Raw genomic sequence first — 16,305 nt, forward strand, 5'->3', positions numbered from 1 at the left:
TGTTTTGTAGGAATGCAGCACCAACTCCTCTTTGGCTTGCGTCAATTTCCAGTACGACAGGTTTCTTTGGATCGTAGTATGCCAGGCAGACTTCACTGGAAAGGTTTGCTTTCAGCTCATTGAAGCAATGGATGAAGAAGTGGAGTGATGGCCCAGAGGTAACGCGTCCGCCTAGGAAGCGAGAGAATCTGAGCGCGCTAGTTCGAATCACGGCTCAGCCGCCGATATTTTCTCCCCCTCCACTAGACCTTGAGTGGTGGTCTGGACGCTCGTCATTCGGATGAGACGATAAACCGAGGTCCCGTGTGCAGCACGCACTTACCGCACGTAAAAGAACCCACGGCAACAAAAGGGTTGTTCCTGGCAAAATTGTGTAGAAAAATCCACTTGGATAGGAAAAACAAATAAAACTGCACGCAGGAAAAATACCAAAAAAAATGGGTGGCGCTCTCAGTGTAGCGACGCGCTCTCCCTGGGGACAGCAGCCCGAATTTCACACAGAGAAATCTGTTGTGAAAAAAAGAAATACAAAATACAAAAAAAAAAAAAAAAAAAAAAAATCTTCGTGTAGGACAAATGGAGTATCTTTCTTCAGCAGGTATCTGAGTGGTTGTGACTTGTCGCTGAAATTTGGAAAGAAGGTAGCCACGTAGGTCATAATGCCAAGAAACCGTTGGAGGTCTTCTTTGGTTTGTGGTACAGGCATTTGTTTGATGGCCTTGACCTTTTCTGGGTCAGGTTTGATACCATCAGCTGAGTATACATTTCCGAAGAAAGAGATTAATTTGAGGTTTTCGGATGTCGCACTTTTCGGAGTTGAACACTTCTTCTCCTTCCGCGTTCGTGGGCTTCAACTCCCACGTTCACTTGTATATACGCGAGTGGGCTTTTTACGTGTATGACCGTTTTTACCCCGCCATGTAGGCAGCCATACTCCGCTTTCGGGGGTGTGCATGCTGGGTATGTTCTTGTTTCCATAACCCACCGAACGCTGACATGGATTACAGGATCTTTAACGTGCGTATTTGATCTTATGCTTGCGTATACACACGAAGGGGGTTCAGGCACTGGCAGGTCTGCACATATGTTGACCTGGGAGATCGTAAAAATCTTCACCCTTTACCCACCAGGCGCCGTCACCGTGATTCGAACCCGGGACCCTCAGATCGAAAGTCCAACGCTTTAACCATTCGGCTATGGCGCCCGTCGGAGTTGAACACAAGTCTGGATGCTTTTGCTCTCTCCATGAGTCCTCTGAGGTTGCGGTCGTGTTCTTCTTCATCTTTTCCACGGACACATACATCATCATGTATGCCCGTGACTCCTGGTAAGTCTTCTAGGATCTCGTCCATTCTGACCTGGAATAGATCTTGACTGACGGTCAGGTCAGGTCATTAGATCTGCTACTGGTAACCTGTAATCCAGTACAACCTGTTCAGGGTCGGGTTGCCGGCGACTAAACCGGCACTCCCACTGCTCCCTTCCGGGACTGGTGAGGCGGGTGGCTAGACACCCTTATGGAGATCCATAAAAGGGCGTTGGCTCAGAAGAGCCTGACAATGATATGCCTGTCTTTGTCTGCCCCAACTGTCAGCGAACATTTCGTGTGCAGATTGGACTATTCAGCCATCTGCGCATTCACAGATAGATTCATGAGCATCCTCCCCCCCCCACCCCACCACCACCCTCCCCCCATCCCCCAGCTGGATGACAACGATGGTCATCATCGATCTCGATGGACACACCACCAGATCTTGACTGAAGGGAAGTCTGATCCAACAGTAGCGTCCAAATGGTGTCCTGAAAGTGGTTAGCAGTTGGCTCTCAGGCTCTAAATGGATTGACCAGTATCCTGCTTTGGCGTCCAGTTTTCTGAACACACGTGATCCAGCAAATTCAGTGTTGAGTTCCTCTGAGGTTGGTGTCTTGTGTGGACAGCTTTTCAATGTTTCATTCAGTTTCTTGGGGTCGATGCTGATTCTCAGAGATCCGTCTTTCTTTGTAGAGAATGGAAGGCTTGAGCATCAACCCGTATGTCGTGTGACTTGTCTGATTGATCACACCATCTTTTTCCATTTTCTTCAGTTCATTTTTCAGTTTGCTCTTCACGTAGACTGGACATTTCCTTGGTGCATCAATAACGTTTACCAGGATTCTTTTAAGTTTCCCAGTGTGTCAAACTGTTTTGGTTATGCTTTTTTCAGGTCTTGCACAGTTTTTACCCTGTATATGGCGGAGTCCTTTTTCATGGCACTGCAGTTGACAGGGACCAGTCTGCGTTTTTCACTGGTATGCAGTCCAATGATAGCAGGTCCAGGTACATCCACAACGTAGAATTTGGCGGAGATGTAGTCGTCTTGATTTTTTTTTATTTTGGTGGAGATACTTGCAAGGCATGGTATGTCTTGTCCGGTGTATTCTGTCAGACGTACGTTTTGTGTTTTCTGCAGTTTCAGTTTCAGTTTCACTTTCTCAAGGAGGCGTCACTGCGTTCGGACAAATCCATACACGCTACACCACATCTGTTGAGCAGATGCCTGACCAGCAGCATAACCCAACGCGCTTAGTCAGGCCTTGAGTGCATGCTTACATATTTGTGTACCTATGAAAGTGGATTTCATTTTACGTAATTTCGCCAGAGGACAACACTCTCGTTGCCATGGGTTCTTTTTCAGTGCGCCAAGTGCGTGCTGCACACGGGACCTCGGTTTATCGTCTCATCCGAAAGACTAGACGCTCAGTTTGATTTTCCAGTCAAACTTAGGAGAAAGGGCGAGAGCGGGATTCGAACCCACACCCTCACGGACTCTCTGTATTGGCAGCTGAGCGTCTTAACCATTCTGCCACCTTCCTTTCTGCAACACATGAGTATAGTTGTCCCCATACATCTGCTTCACTGTCCGGACTGTCAAAGTGTTTCCTGCTGCCCCCCGTGTCAACTTTCAGTCTCAGCCAGTGTTTGCCTTTCTTTTGTGGTAGTTTGACGCGTATATTTGTGAAAACTTCTTTTCGCATTGTTTGGCTCAGTATTTGGATGCAGTCAAATTGACCATTATAATCACTGACATCATCTTGATCAGTCTCGTCATTGTAGCTGTTTTCGATTTCATGAACACGGGTTCTTGATCTCCTGTATTTTTGACGTCTTGGTCTTGTTTGCTCTTTGTTTGCTTGTTTGATGCCTTCTGCGTCAAGTCCTCGCAGAATTTTCACAGCTTTTTTTTCTCTGGTCTTGTTATGTTTTCGTCCTCCAAGAAGAAAGTTATCGTTTGTTTGAATATTCCCAGCGCTTCAGCTAGGTTTTCACTGGTTCCTCTCCCTGCCTTCCTCCCTCCCTGCCTGCCCTCCGTCCTCCCTCCCTGCCTCCCCTCCCCTCCGTCCTCCCTCCCTGCCTCCCCTCCCTCCTTCCTCTCCCTGCCTCCCCTCCGTCCTCTCCCTGCCTCCCCTCCGTCCTCTCCCTGCCTTCCTCCCTCCCTGCCTCCCCTCCTTCCTCTCCCTGCCTCCCCTCCTTCCTCTCCCTGCCTTCCTCCCTCCCTGCCTCCCCTCCTTCCTCTCCCTGCCTCCCCTCCGTCCTCTCCATGCCTCCCCTCCGTCCTCTCCCTGCCTCCCCTCCGTCCTCCCTCCCTGCCTTCCCTCCGTCCTCTCCATGCCTCCCCTCCGTCCTCCCTCCCTGCCTTCCCTCCGTCCTCTCCCTGCCTCCCCTCCGTCCTCCCTCCCTGCCTTCCCTCCGTCCTCTCCATGCCTCCCCTCCGTCCTCTCCCTGCCTCCCCTCCGTCCTCCCTCCCTGCCTTCCCTCCGTCCTCTCCCTGCCTCCCCTCCGTCCTCCCTCCCTGCCTTCCCTCCGTCCTCTCCATGCCTCCCCTCCGTCCTCTCCCTGCCTCCCCTCCGTCCTCCCTCCCTGCCTTCCCTCCGTCCTCTCCCTGCCTCCCCTCCTTCCTCCCTCCCTGCCTCCCCTCCTTCCTCCCTCCCTGCCTCCCCTCCGTCCTCCCTCCCTGCCTCCCCTCCGTCCTCCCTCCCTGCCTCCCCTCCGTCCTCCCTCCATGCCTCCCCTCCGTCCTCCCTCCATGCCTCCCCTCCGTCCTCCCTCCATGCCTCCCCTCCGTCCTCCCTCCATGCCTCCCCTCCCCTCCGTCCTCTCACTGCCTCCCCTCCGTCCTCCCTCCCCTCCGTCCTCTCCCTGCCCTCCCCTCCGTCCTCCCTCCCTCCCTCCCCTCCGTCCTCCCTCCCTGCCTCCTCTCCGTCCTCTCCCTGCATCCCCTCCGTCCTCTCCCTGCCTCCCCTCCATCCTCCCTCCCTGCCTTCCTCCCTCCCTGCCTCCCCTCCTTCCTCCCTCCCTGCCTTCCTCCCTCCCTGCCTCCCCTCATTCCTCCCTCCCTGCCTTCCTCCCTCCCTGCCTCCCCTCATTCCTCCCTCCCTGCCTTCCTCCCTCCCTGCCTCCCCTCATTCCTCCCTCCCTGCCTCCCCTCCTTCCTCCCTCCCTGCCTTCCTCCCTCCCTGCCTCCCCTCATTCCTCCCTCCCTGCCTTCCTCCCTCCCTGCCTCCCCTCATTCCTCCCTCCCTGCCTCCCCTCCTTCCTCCCTCCCTGCCTCCCCTCCTTCCTCTCCATGCCTTCCTCCCCTCTCCGTCCTCTCCCTCCCTCCCCTCCGTCCTCTCCCTCCTTCCTCCTCCTGCATCCCCTCCGTCCTCTCCCTCCCTGCCTTCCTCCCTCCCTGCCTCCCCTCCGTCCTCTCCCTGCCTTCCCTCCGTCCTCCCTCCCTGCATCCCCTCCTCCCTCCCTGCCTTCCTCCCTCCCTGCATCCCCTCCGTCCTCCCTCCCCTCCGTCCTCTCCCTGCCCTCCCCTCCGTCCTCCCTCCCTCCCTCCCCTCCGTCCTCCCTCCCTGCCTCCTCTCCGTCCTCTCCCTGCCTCCCCTCCGTCCTCTCTCTCCCTGCCTCCCCTCCTTCCTCTCCCTGCCCTCCCCTCCGTCCTCCCTCCCTGCCTCCCCTCCCCTCCGTCCTCTCCCTGCCTTCCCTCCGTCCTCCCTCCCTGCATCCCCTCCGTCCTCCCTCCCTGCCTTCCTCCCTCCCTGCATCCCCTCCGTCCTCTCCCTGCCTCCCCTCCGTCCTCCCTCCCTGCCTCCCCTCCGTCCTCTCCCTTCCTCCCCTCCTTCCTCTCCCTCCGTCCTCTCCCTTCGTCCTCTCCCTGCCTCCCCTCCGTCCTCTCCCTGCCTCCCCTCCGTCCTCTCCCTGCCTCCCCTCCTTCCTCTCCCTCCGTCCTCTCCCTGCCTCCCCTCCGTCCTCTCCCTCCGTCCTCTCCCTCTCCCTCCGTCCTCTCCCTGCCTCCCCTCCGCTCACTACGTACGCCGAGGCTGCAAAACAACACCAGGTTGTTCCAACCTCTGTGACTGCAGCAAAACCAACCCGGATGGGCCCACCAGGGGTCACAGTTACTAACTCAAGAAACAGCTCTGCAGCACGATTCTCCGACAAAACTTTGTCACGATCAGAGCAGTGGACACCCGGAACAACTTGGACGACAATGTGGGAAACCGCAAAAAACACTCAACAGCTTCAAAAATATGATAGACCATGTCTTCAAAGACCACATGTTCTGCACAGACCTTTACCATCCGCTCCGTACCACCCAAGTCGTGCCCGCTGCCGACGGGCGCAATAGCCGAGTGGTTAAAGCGTTGGACTGTCAATCTGAGGGTCCCGGGTTCGAATCGCGGTGACGGCGCCTGGTGGGTAAAGGGTAGAGATTTTTACGATCTCCCAGGTCAACATATCTACAGACCTGCTAGTGCCTGAACCCCCTTCGTGTGTATATCCAAGCATAAGATCAAATACGCACGTTAAAGATCCTGTAATCCATGTCAGCGTTCGGTGGGTTATGGAAACAAGAACATACCCAGCATGCACACCCCCGAAAACGGAGTATGGCTGCCTACATGGCGGGGTAAAAACGGTCATACACGTAAAAGCCCACTCGTGTGCATACGAGTGAACGCAGAAGAAGAAGAAGAAGTGCCCGCTGTTACCCATCACTCAGTTACAGACCCGACTGAAGCTTAGATACGGTCAAAAGATCGTTCAGAATCAGCTCCACAGTTAGGTAACTTAGCTCTGATCAAAAGATCAGCAAAAAGCCTTGCGGCCTAGGTTAAGCTGAAATAGTATACTATAACATACTACACTATACTATTCTATACTAAATAAGGTCAGTCAGACACGTCACTCAAAAGAATTGATCTTTAAAAGAAACTCGGAACAGCGGTATGACGTAAAAACAGCCACCAACATCTGGCGTCAAATTCGCACAGCCCACTCAAAAGAAAAAAAATCGAACCTTCCCACTGTAGTGTTTGAACGGCCTCAACAACACTATGTTTCTGTCGTATGGATTCAATGTACACAAACAAAAAGCATATAAAGTCAGTGACATTCGCGGAAGTGGGGGGGTGGGGGAGCGTGGTGGAGGGAGGGAGGGGTGCGGGGGGGTCTATCAAATCAGGTTGTACGAACATTAATTATAACATCATTTTTGAAACAAAATTTCTGATTCACTGTGTTCAATTGAAAGGAACTAATATTGAAATGTGCTGGATTCCCTCACACTGTGGGCTTTTTTCTAATGAACGCGCAGATCATCTTGCATAGCTTGGAGCTAAAAACGCTTTAAATGCAATTGAACTTCATCATCGTTTATCATCATCTGAAATGTGTAATATTTTTTAAAGAAATATGCAAAATTCCTTTCTATCTTTAGAAGTTAACACTTCTGCCTCATTAAATGCTAAAAGAACTGGCAGGGATGTTAAGAGCATGGCAGTTAGGTTATGCCCCATACACAAAATATTGTGAAAATATTGAATGCATTCGCAAGGGACGTTTAACGGTAGAGCACGTTTTAACCCGCTGTTTGGTAATGAAACTTTTTTTTGCCTCCGGAAATTACGGAACACGTGTTACCAGTTTCAAATCAAATTTTAACAGTTTTTGGAAAAGGTTACTGACACTTGATCTGGTAGTCATCAGCACTGGTGTAACATCCCTGTTCGCCCCCCCCCCCCCCCCCCCCCCCCCCGACCCCCAATATACCAATCTTTAGGAAGATGACTGATTTTATGTTTGTTGTTAGTTTTACTAGGTGGTCTAAAGTAGATCTGCCCTTTCTGAATCAGGCCTGTGCAATCAGAATAATTCTATTTTGATTATAATAATAAGTTAGCCTCTCGTGTACGAAATACCATCATTGCCTACAGCTACCTTTAAAAAAAAAAAAAAAAAAAAAAAATGACGCAACTGCATCTTCAACTTCTTTAGAAGTGAGTAGAGCATTTTTAATATGTCATTATTAGGAGCCGGTTACTTATATTGTTCATTTGATTCACTATTAATTCTGATAGCCAGCTGTTCGGGTGTTCATCTTTCATTTTTTCCTGTTTTGGCAAACATATCTGCAAATGTTTCTGCTTTTTCTAAAGAGGTAGGGAAACATTTCCCATTAACTTTGATAGGATATTCTTGAAAAGATATCCCATTTTTCATATCCTTAATTTTCTTCCATACTTTCTTTGTAATTTTTAGGATATGGTTGCCACGCTGACCACCAGCTGCCTGCACTGATGATGTTGATGGAAGGTCGTCGCGTTTACCTCCAGCCGACTGCTCCGACGATGTTGATGAATTGTTGCCATGCCTATCACCACCTGACGATGTTGACGGATGGTCGACATGTTGACTGCCAGCCGACCGCAACGACGATGTTGGCGGGTGGTCGCCGCGTTGATCACCAGACGACCGCAACGACGATGTTGGCGGGTGGTCGCCGCGTTGATCACCAGACGACCGCAACGACGATGTTGGCGGGTGGTCGTCGCGTTGATCACCAGACGACCGCAACAACGATTTAGACGGGTGGTCTTCCGAGAAACTGACCCTATCTTTCTCATCTGTTTGTGTTGAAACACAAGAATACTTCACAGTTTCGGTCTGTGTTGTCTTGTGAAGACTTGGTGTAAAACGAGTGGCTTCAGCATATGTTGTCTTCGTGCAACAGCGACAAGGTTTCCGAGACACTTCATTTTGGGCCAGTCCAAGAGCCTCTTGAAAAGAAATATAAGTTTTAGATTTTATTTTGTTAGCTTTTCGTACCAGAGCTTTTGCAGGACATCCATCATCCATGGAATGCAGCAGAGTGGTCACCTTTACAGTTATGACAAAAATACCTTTCGGTACAATGTTCCCGAGCATGAGACTGTTGACCACATCTGCTGCATCGTGTGAACTTGGAGTGACAAAATGTTTTGGTATGATGGAGTTCTTGATATTTCGTACATATTCTCACAGGTGCACAATATGGGACAATGTTAAGAGGAATATTGTCAATTGTAATTTTTTTTTTCTGGAAGACTTTGCAGTCTGAAAGTAATTACAGTTGCTATTTTTCCATTCTTCAATGTTATCTTATGACAAGCATTCACAATAGGTAGAGCCACAAGAAAGTCAATGTCAAGTTCATGGGAAACGATTCCAACTGTTTTCACCTGAGGTTTTATAGTAATAACTGAAATGCCAGCAACTGTCTGTGTCTGCAGAAGTTTTTTTGTGTTGTCTTTCATTTTTACATTTGACATGAAAACTACCACACTTTAATTTTGAAATGGATATAACTTCTCCAACAGCTGAAACAATCGCTTTCGTATGATAGTGCGGATATATATGTTTTAGTTTTAAATTTAAAGAATTGTTTTCGGAGTCCTTTATAATAAAATGAAACTGATTTTCTGTTTTTTTGCAAAATCGCGCACAAATGATGACTGACGATATTTTAAATGTACTTGTTTGGTAGGCGTTGTCACTGTCAAACAAGGGCTGTCTTTAGCAATTGAGTTTGAAATGTAGATAACATAAGTCTCCGGATCGGATGTGGCCAGTGGACACCAGAAAGGCTTATTTAGGGACTGGATGTGGCCAGTGGACAATAGAAAGGCTTATTTATGGACCGGATGTGGCCAGTGGGCACCAGAAAGGCTTATTTATGGATCGGATGTGGCCAGTGGACACCAGAAAGGCTTATTCGGATGTGGCCAGTGGACACTAGAAAGGCTTATTTATGGATCGGATGTGGCCAGTGGACACCAGAAAGGCTTATTCGGATGTGGCCAGTGGACACCAGAAAGGTTTATTTGTGGATCGGATGTGGCCAGTGGACACCAGAAAGGCTTATTTGTGGATCGGATGTGGCCAGTGGACTCCAGAAAAGCTTATTTAGGGATCGGATGTGGTCAGTGGGCACCAGAAAGGCTTATTTAGGGACTGGATGGCTTATTTATGGATCGGGTGTGGCCAGTGGACACAAGAAAGGCTTATTTAGGGACTGGATATGGCCAGTGGACTCCAGAAAGGCTTATTTAGGGACTGGATGGCTTATTTATGGATCGGGTGTGGCCAGTGGACACTAGAAAGGTTTATTTAGGGACTGGATGGCTTATTTATGGATCGGATGTGGCCAGTGGACACTAGAAAGGCTTATTCGGATGTGGCCAGTGGACACCAGAAAGGCTTATTTAGGGACCGGATGTGGCCAATGGGCAAAAGAAAGGCTTATTTAGGGACTGGATGTGGCCAGTGGACACCAGAAAGGCTTATTTAGGGACTGGATGGCTTATTTATGGATCGGGTGTGGCCAGTGGACACCAGAAAGGCTTATTTATGGATCGGATGTGGCCAGTGGACACCAGAAAGGTTTATTTATGGATCGGATGTGGCCAGTGGACACCAGAAAGGCTTATTTCTGGATCGGATGTGGCCAGTGGACAACAGAAAGGCTTATTTATGGATCGGGTGTGGCCAGTGGACACCAGAAAGGCTTATTTAGGGACTGGATGTGGCCAGTGGACACCAGAAAAGCTTATTTTGGGACTGGATGGCTTATTTATGGATCGGGTGTGGCCAGTGGACACCAGAAAGGCTTATTTAGGGACTGGATGTGGCCAGTTGACTCCAGAAAGGCTTATTGATGGATCGGGTGTGGCCAGTGGACATCAGAAAGGCTTATTTATGGATCGGGTGTGGCCAGTGGACTCCAGAAAGGCTTATTTAGGGAGTGGATGGCTTATTTATGGATCGGGTGTGGCCAGTGAACATCAGAAAGGCTTATTTATGGATCGGATGTGGCCAGTGGACATCAGAAAGGCTTATTTAGGGACTGGATGTGGCCAGTGGACTCCAGAAAGGCTTATTTAGGGACTGGATGTGGCCAGTGGACAATAGAAAGGCTTATTTATGGACCGGATGTGGCCAGTGGGCACCAGAAAGGCTTATTTATGGATCGGATGTGGCCAGTGGACACCAGAAAGGCTTATTCGGATGTGGCCAGTGGACACTAGAAAGGCTTATTTATGGATCGGATGTGGCCATTGGACACCAGAAAGGCTTATTCGGATGTGGCCAGTGGACACCAGAAAGGTTTATTTGTGGATCGGATGTGGCCAGTGGACACCAGAAAGGCTTATTTGTGGATCGGATGTGGCCAGTGGACTCCAGAAAAGCTTATTTAGGGATCGGATGTGGTCAGTGGGCACCAGAAAGGCTTATTTAGGGACTGGATGGCTTATTTATGGATCGGGTGTGGCCAGTGGACACAAGAAAGGCTTATTTAGGGACTGGATATGGCCAGTGGACTCCAGAAAGGCTTATTTAGGGACTGGATGGCTTATTTATGGATCGGATGTGGCCAGTGGACACTAGAAAGGCTTATTCGGATGTGGCCAGTGGACACCAGAAAGGCTTATTTAGGGACCGGATGTGGCCAATGGGCAAAAGAAAGGCTTATTTAGGGACTGGATGTGGCCAGTGGACACCAGAAAGGCTTATTTAGGGACTGGATGGCTTATTTATGGATCGGGTGTGGCCAGTGGACACCAGAAAGGCTTATTTATGGATCGTATGTGGCCAGTGGACACCAGAAAGGTTTATTTATGGATCGGATGTGGCCAGTGGACACCAGAAAGGCTTATTTCTGGATCGGATGTGGCCAGTGGACACCAGAAAGGCTTATTTATGGATCGGGTGTGGCCAGTGGACACCAGAAAGGCTTATTTAGGGACTGGATGTGGCCAGTGGACACCAGAAAAGCTTATTTAGGGACTGGATGGCTTATTTATGGATCGGGTGTGGCCAGTGGACACCAGAAAGGCTTATTTAGGGACTGGATGTGGCCAGTGGACTCCAGAAAGGCTTATTGATGGATCGGGTGTGGCCAGTGGACATCAGAAAGGCTTATTTATGGATCGGGTGTGGCCAGTGGACTCCAGAAAGGCTTATTTAGGGAGTGGATGGCTTATTTATGGATCGGGTGTGGCCAGTGAACATCAGAAAGGCTTATTTATGGATCGGATGTGGCCAGTGGACATCAGAAAGGCTTATTTAGGGACTGGATGTGGCCAGTGGACTCCAGAAAGGCTTATTTATGGATGGGGTGTGGCCAGGGGACACTAGAAAGGCTTATTTAGGGACTGGATATGGCCAGTGGACACCAGAAAGGCTTATGTGTGGATCGGATGTGGCCAGTGGACACCAGAAAGGCTTATTTATGGATCGGATGTGGCCAGTGGACTCCAGAAAGGCTTATTTATGGATCGGATGTGGCCAGTGGACACCAGAAAGGCTTATTTAGGGACTGGATGTGGCCAGTGGACACCAGAAAGGCTTATTTAGGGACTGGATGTGGCCAGTGGACTCCAGAAAGGCTTATTTATGGATCGGATGTGGCCAGTGGACACCAGAAAGGCTTATTTATGGATCGGATGTGGCCGGTGGACATCAGAAAGCCAATTTCCATAGTGACAGTAATAATTGCTTCATATGACTGTACATTAAAAACAAAACAAACCGTTGCCATGGTCTCCATGTCTGCGACATCGCGTCGCGCTTACTGATGTTTGTCATATCGCATTGTTGAATGGGCTGAACAGATTAATAGCAATAAATATCGTTCGTTCGTTCGTTCTCTCTCTCTCTCTCTCTCTCTCTCTCTCTCTCTCTCTCTCTCTCTCTCTCTCTCTCTCTCTCTCTTCTATTCATTTCCCTGACGACATAACAAATTTATTCGAAACAACCAGAGCGAAACGTTGTCAAAGGTTCTTCATTCAAACTGATTTCTGTTGGTGACAAAAAATCATGCTGCGATGAGGCGTTTAAATCGTTGTGTGTGTGTGTGTGTGCGCGCGCGCGCGCGCGTGTGAGAGAGAGAGAGTGTGTGTGTGTAGAAATCGATTTAAGAAATTGCTTATAGATTCAAATAATCAATATTACCAATATTGTGTAAACACAAAGAATGCAGCTAATCCCAAATATTTTCGAAATTTGACACCAACAGCACATTTAAGACAATTTACAAGTCTAATGCATAGAAATCGTTTAAATGCCTTTCGTACAAATTTTCAAAATATATAAAATGTATGTGCGGTAAGCAAATAACCCTAAGCCATCTACTCATTCACTGTCCAAGCATAAGACAATTGACCAAAAGATGTAGTTGATGACTTTTCTACCAACATTCCATTAGCCACTGAAAAGATTTTGAATGAGTATTCATTGCTTAGAATGTTCTCGGAAATGTTAAACTCCAGTCCAGTTGGTATCCTCCTTTGATGTATTCTAGTTAATGTCGTTATTAATTAAAATTTACATTGTTGTAAGTTAATACTTGTTTACATGCAAACACATCCTATGACACCTCATTCATTACACATCGCAATCTCTTTAAACTATAATTTCTGATACTTTTCCTCTAATACTTAACACGAACATTTTCTTACACTAATATTCACATGCATTCCCTTTCCTTTATCCACTACTTTTCTCCTTTCCGTCTAATAACACTCATAGTGAACAGACGTTATATGATAGTCAGTCGTGTCCGACTATGACCATCAGAACAGCAGAGGAGGCAACTGCTGTTCCGACTATTTGGGCTATAATTTGATTATTGTGGAGAGTGTCTTGCCCAAGTTACATCCCCACTCTCTCAGCTAAGAGGGTTTTAGGACAGTCGGCGCTGGGATGGTTTCCAAAGGCCAACTAGCCCACAAGGCTGCAGCACTAAGAGCTAGTGCAATTTTGCCTCCTAGTTTGAGAGTCATAGTCCTTCACAAAAGACTAAGCTGTAAATGATTTCCCATTAACTGGAGAAACCACTGATAATACAGCTCTCACTTTGCTATTTGCCCAAATGTAAACTTATATCAATCTGTGATACAGACGTTAAACTGAAGAAGAAAAAAAAACACACAGAATCTTTGACTTACGTATTGTATCTTCTCTGTTCGTGTCCACACAAGTGGGCTTCAGGCTGCGACTGGCAGGTCAGTACATCATGTTTTTTTTTCATGTTGAACTTGAGAGATGGGGGAACAAAATTTCCACCCTTCACCACCAGATGTTTCAAGAATCGAACTCAACCTTATTGTCGCATAAACTCTCCATTACGACATAACTGGTTAAAACGTCGCTTGCAGATGGTGGCAATTTTTTTTTTTTTTTTTTAGACTTTTTTTTTAATTTTCCAAAAACATGTATACAATACAGAGAATAGTATGAACCAAACCGTATACAACGAACAGTAGCATCTTCCACTACAGAGAGATAGATAAGACAAAATAAAACAAAACAGGCTATAGCAAGGCAAAACAAATCTGTAACAACAACATCAACAGCAATAATAACAACAACAAACAAATAAACAAACAAACACACACACAAAAACAAAAAAAAATAAAAAAATAAAAAAAATAAAAAGAAGAAAGGAAGATTTGTCCAATCATTCAATCAATCAATGCTTACATCTTAATGATTGTAGTAATCATGGTGATTTAAGATGACATTAATAGTAAATAGCCTAGACCAGTTGTGACATATCAACAGCATCAAATGTATCAACTATTATAGTAATGGTATCTAGGGTAAGGCGAAAGCGAGTGGTGACATTATAATGTCATAATAATAATGATCATGAGTATACCACTTCTGCATTATTGGAAAAGAAAACTTGTGATTGGTCACATTGTAAAGACAACAGCAACTATAAAAGTTTTAAAAAATAAACAAATAATACATATTGAGAAATAAATAAAGACATGTTAGTACAAAGTAAGGACTGTTATATAGAATGGTAACTATGGAACATGTGAAATTATGATTAAGTAACAGTTTCCATAATTGGAAGGTAACTGTTCCACTTTGTACGGAAAGCATGATGGTTCATTAGTATATAAGATGCATGTTCTTCGATTTTGTATCTGTATCTGAGCTGTGTTTTAAATGCATTGAGTTGTGGTGGTTGTTTATTGAATTTGCATTTGTACAGAAAGTTTTTGGCAAGTAAAATAATAAAATCTAAAATGTCATCTGTAGCAAATGTGTGTGAGTTTCCAAATAAAACTAATTCTTCACATAATTGGGCATTGTATACATTATTGCATTTGTTATTAATATCAGTTTGGAAAGCAGTCCAAAATCTCTGCACAATCTCACATCTCCAAAAAAGGTGTTCAATGGTTTCTGGATGTGATCCACAGAAGCTACATTTATCATTATGAGAGATATTCATCTGTTTCAGTGATTTGTTTGTTGCAATAATCCTATGAACTAATCTTATTTGAAACCATTTTAAGTTAACATCACTTATTTTGTGTATTTTGTGAAATGTCTGTTTCCAATTAATGTTCAGTTGCAACAAATCGTTCCATTTCTTACAGCATTTAGGGGTCGTATTGTTTTTAACTAGAGTATCATAATAAACTTTTGTTCCTTTTTTCACTGAATATATCATTTGTAATGATTTTCTCATCTGCAAAGCAGTGTTATTATCAATTTTAATGTTTAGGTTTTTTATATAATTTCTAACTGACCTTATGCAACCATTTAAAGTAAGGAAATTTGTTATATTTCCATGCTTTTGACTAAAATCTTCATAGGAAAGGAAACTACTGTCCCCGTGCACTAGATGAGAAATATTCCAGACCCCCTTTTCCATCCAATTTCTGTATGATAAAATCTTACTTCCAATTTTAATATTTTGGTTCAGAAAGATTGGTTCTGCTAAAACTTCTTTACTACTTAATAGTGGGACCTTCTGACAAAATTCTTTGTAGGCTTGGAAAACATGGATCCAGAACTTATTCTTATCATTAGGTGTTGGTAGACAGGGTCCATATCTATCAATATCTTTGATAACTGGATTGCTTTCTTTTATTATTATTGTCCATTTATGGTTTGAAAACTTTAATTTACGTATCCAGCTCAGTTTAAGACCTTTAATAAATTGTTTGATGTCAAACATTCCTAATCCTCCTAATATTGTACTTTTAATTACTGTTTTTCTACTTATTCGATCCTTTTTTTTGTTCCAAATAAACTTGAAACATGCCTTCTGCAGCTCATCAATATATTCATCAGGTGGATTTGGTAGAAACATCCATAACTGGGTTATTTTTGATAAAATCAGTGACTTGAGAACAGCTATCCTTCCTAAAGGGGTAATCGGTCTTTTTATCCATATTCTAAATAACATTCTAATTTCAGACATTTTGTCTTTATAGTTTAATTCCTCACATTCTTCTAAATCAACAGTAAACCACACTCCTAAGATTTTAAATTTTGGTGGGTTCCATACCATTTTTAAATGAGGTAGATATCTAATTTGACATTGTTTTCTGCTACCCAGCCATATTGCTTGAGTTTTACCTGCATTCATATATAATCCTGAAAAACTACTAAACGAGTCAGTTGTCCTTATGATCTCCTCAAACGATATTCTATCTCCTTTGGTCATCAGTTGGGTGTCATCTGCAAACTGTGCAATTTTATGATCTGTATTATTAATATTAATACCTTTAATCAGTTTATTTTCTCTTATCATTATGCCAAGGATTTCAACACATAGAAGAAATAAGTAGGGTGAAATGGGATCACCTTGACGACATCCTCTCTCTACTGGAAACCCAGAAGACGCCGTTCCGTTTACTACTACTGCTGATTTAATATTTTGATAAAAGGTACTTATCCATCTACAGAAGACTGGACCAAATCCAAATGCTTTTAACACTTTCAACAGTATCAAACGCTTTTTCAAAATCTATACAAATCAATAAACCAGGCAACTGCTTTGAATTTAAATAATGAATCATATCATATATTAATCTAATATTGTCACCAATAAATCTGTTAGACATAAATCCTGTTTGGTCATCACTAATTAAAGAGGACAGCACAGACTTAACTCTATTTGCTAAGCAAGAAGATCCAATTTTATAAACAAC

This window comes from Babylonia areolata, chromosome 33, assembly GCF_041734735.1.
Source record: "Babylonia areolata isolate BAREFJ2019XMU chromosome 33, ASM4173473v1, whole genome shotgun sequence".
Classification (NCBI taxonomy): Eukaryota; Metazoa; Mollusca; class Gastropoda; order Neogastropoda; family Buccinidae; genus Babylonia; species Babylonia areolata.